A 4,252-nucleotide genomic window follows, 5' to 3' on the forward strand; every position below is an offset into this window, starting at 1 on the left:
ATTCAAAACTCATCTCAAAACCCACCTATTTAAAATTGATATACAGTTTAAACTTATCGCTTTTTATTATTTATAATTTTATCTGTGGTTTTATTGCTCTTTTTGATTGTAAAGTGTCCTTGGGTATTTTGAAAGGTGCTTATAAATAAAATGTATTATTGTTATTATTATTGAAACCGAATAAATGTTTAGTCATCACATCGTATTGTTACTTGTACACAACAAATCAAATTGATAGATTACTCGTTTTGAAATCAGTTTGTTGTTCAATTATTGTCCAAATGAGTGAAACGGTAAAAAAAATTATTGCAAAATCTCAATGTAATTTATTAGACATGACAGTTTGACATTTCGGTCCAGATTTGAGCAAGGATCATGGAAGTTGACACACATGATTTGCTTTTGCGGGCCACATTAAATGACATGGTGGGCCGGAACTGGCCCCCGGGCCTTGAGTTTGACACCAGTGGGTGACCATGTCTTCTTCACAGTGCAGAGGTACAGGTTTTGATTACAGCTCTGGCCTTCCTGTGTGGAGTTTGCATGTATCCCCGTCCTGCGTGATTTTTCTCCCACATTCCAAAAACATGCACCGTAGGTTAAGTGAACCAGTACTGTAATTGTGAGCGTGGATGGTTATTTGTCTAAGTGTGCCCTGCGATTGGCTGGCAACCAGTTCTGGGCGTACTCTGCCTACTGCCCAAAGACACCTGGAATAGGCTCTAGCATGCCCCCCGTGACCCTTGTGAGGATAAGCTGATTAGAAAATGAATTGGGGGACGGGGGGTGTTCATCATCGAAAAAGCGCGAAGTTGAGAAATTCTGAATGAGCTGACTTAAAGTCCATCAAATCCTGAATGTAATAAAATAACTTCTCTGTGGTCAAGCAGCCATGAGTTCACCCAGGGAGAATGCAAACTGTCTCACAATCGCACCAAGAAATGTTCTTGAAGTTGAGAGCGAAACAGGAGTTAATGTTAACTCTGATTCAATAACTAAAATTCCACCTGATCTTAAATATTCCTTAAAAATTCAATTTTCGGTATCCCGCAACCAGAGCAAGTATCGGCCACACGAGGCCACATTTAAAAAATAAAAGGCTTCTGAAATTTGCAAATTTGGCCTTGACACCTGATTTTTTAAAAAATCATGAACAAGTCAGTTTTCATTATCCCACGATCAGACCAGGTCTAGGCCACTCTAGGCGACCCCAGGTATCCACCCATAATACTGACATTAAGATCTGATGTTGCATTTCAAAATAAATTTAAAAAAAATCATGAACAATTACATTTTTGCGATCGTGTAACCAAACCAGATCTAGAGCACACGAGATCACACTAGGCATCCAACCAGACTACTTGGAATTAATGTCTGATGTTTCATTTCCAAAAAAGCTCTCTGAAATCTGCAATTTTGACCTTTCCACCTGATTTTTAAAAAATCATCAACAATTATATTTTCCCTATCCTGCAACTAGACTATGACAAAGGCACACTGGGCCACCACAGATATCCAACCAAAATACTGTCAAGATCTGATTTAGCATTTTTTAAAAAAGGCTCTGAAATCTGCAATTTTTACATTTTATACATTTTTAAAAAATCAGACCAGTTGTAGGGTGCATAACGCGACTTAAGGTAGTCAACCAAACTACTTTCATCGAGATCAAATGTTGCATTTCAAAATAAAAGGCCCCAGAAATCAAACATTTTTCATCGAGGCGCCTGATTTAAAAAAAAAATGATGAAAAACTCAGCTTTCGTTATTCTGCAACCAGATCAAGTCTAGCGCACACGAGGCCACTCCAGGTATCGAACCATAATACAATCCGTCATTCCATTTTCTATTCCGCGGGTCGCGTGCGTGCTTGAGGCTAGAACAGCTCTCTTGGGCAGTAGGTGGGGTACACCAAAAACTAGTTGGCAGCCAATATCAGGGCACCCATTGCTGAACAGCCGTTCATGCTCACACTCACATCGAGGGACAGTTTAGAGCATTCCATTAATAAGCCATGCATGTTGTTGGAATGTGGGAGGTGTCCTCCAGGTACTCCGGCACGGGGAGAACGTGCAAAGTCCATAATGGAAGGCTGGAGCCAGAATCGAACCCTGCACCTCTGCACTGTGATGCCAACGTGCTAACCCAGGGGTGGCCAACCCGCGGCTTTTTGGCTGGTTCAATGCGGCTCTCGGGCTTTCACACAACAAGCGGGTGTGTGTGTGTGTGTGTGTGTGCGCGTGGGGGTGTGCTTGCACGTGCGCGATCGGCTCGTTCGTGGGAAGTTGGTCGCTTCAAAAGTCGATCTTTGGCCAAAAAAGCGTGAGTGTCTGTGTGTGTGCACGCGAGGAAGGGTATGATGTGGCTCTTTGCAGTAACACAGTAAAAAAAAAAAAAAAGTCTCTTCATCTCTGACTGGTTGGCCACCCCTGTGCTAACCAGTCGACCAATGGAACTCCCTGTGAAGAAGAGTCTTCTCCTAAATTCCGGACCATGGCAATTTCACCTTTCTCAGTTCGCTTACCTCAAAAAGGAAAAATGAGTCTTCACCAGTGTCATTCTGAATCCAAGGTTTTGTGACGAGAAAAGTTTACGGTCTGGATTCCTGGTAAATGCAAAGAGAAAGAAATTTAGGGAAGAAATTTGATGAATGGTCTGATACCTTAAGGCAGCAAGAGAACAAAAAAAAGAAACAGAAATACAAATTGTTCCACTTTATGCCATAACCAGCTCTTTATTTCACTCAAGAAGTTGAACTGGGAAACTGAGAAATTTGGGCGAGATAGCGGCCGACAAAGAAATGGCAGTGGTGAGATTTGAACCCACTCCAACTTAGAGACTGGAGCCTTAAAGCAGCGCCATTGACCGCTCGGCCACACGACTCTGGCTGAGTGAAGTTTGTTGGCAAGTTGAAACTTTGGGGCACCTCAGGAGCATGGTACACCAACATTCAGCGTACATTTGTCTGAGCTCCCCTTGCTGATAACGTAACAGAGCCTGCTTGGTGAAGAGGCGAAACTGCTGCAAAGGCAAACAGCACAGTCCAGTTGCAATTTGGTCGGGTCGTCAGCCTGGTCAAGCGCTGAGAGCAATGAAAGAAGCTCCTGATCTCAGCAGCAGAGTGACGCAGCGGTAGCGTGCTGGGCCCATAACCCAGAGGTCAATGGATCGAAACCATCCTCTGCTATCTGGACTTTACAGTTGAATCTGGTTACTTTATGTTGATTAAGCCACGTAATTCCTTTCATGTGGTTCTCTTCAAAAGAACTTTTGGCTTGCTGAAGTTGAGAATGGTCTTCTCATTAATTCCGGCACATGGAAATTTAGCCTTTCTCAATTCACTTACGTCAAAAAGGAAACATGAACCTTCCTTCCCCAGTGTCATTCTGAATCCAAGGTTTTGTGACCAGATAAGCTTACAGTCTGGATTCGTGTGAAAGGCAAAGATACAGAAATTTCGGAAAGAACTTTGATGCGTACTGATTCCTTTTGGCAGCAAGAGAACTAAAAAGAAACAGAAATTCAAATGGGTCCACTTTGTGCCAAAAGAAGCACTTTATTTCACCCAAGAAGTTTGTCTGGGGCACAAAGAAATTTGGAGAGGATGACAGCCAATATTAAAATGGCAGTGGTGGGATTCGAACCAACTCCTCCTGAGAGACTGGAGCCTAAATCCAGCCCCTTGGACCGCTCGGCCACACAACCTGTCAAACTATGTCTAAAAACTGCACTTTGTTAGCATATTGAATAAGCATTGGGAAACCTGCTGTGTGGTCTGAACACCAGTATCCAGCGGAGTCTTCCCTGATCTCACCTTGTTTTTTACGTGATAAAGCCAACTTGGATAAGAGGCGAACGGCCTCAAACCAGCACAGTCCAGTTGCAATTTAGTCGGGTCGTCAGCCTTGTCAAGCGCTGAGAGCAATGAAAGAGGCTCCTGAGCTCAGCAGCAGAGTGGCGCAGCGGTAGCGTGCTGGGCCCATAACCCAGAGGTGGATGGATCGAAACCATCCTCTGCTATCTGGACTTCCTGCCAGAATCTGGTAAATTTATGCTAAACAAGCTGTGGAATTCCTTTGATGTCTTGCTCTTGTTCGGAAGACCCTCGATGGGTCCTCATACCTTACGGCAGCAACAGAACTCTACAGAAACAATACTTAAATTCAGTCCAGTTTTTGCCAAAAGCAGCATTTTAAGTGACTCAAGAAGGTTGTCTTGGGCACGAAGAAAGTTGGACAAGATGACAGCCAAA

This window comes from Hippocampus comes, unplaced genomic scaffold, assembly GCF_001891065.2.
Source record: "Hippocampus comes isolate QL1 unplaced genomic scaffold, H_comes_QL1_v1.1 scaffold9, whole genome shotgun sequence".
In the NCBI taxonomy this organism is placed as follows: Eukaryota; Metazoa; Chordata; class Actinopteri; order Syngnathiformes; family Syngnathidae; genus Hippocampus; species Hippocampus comes.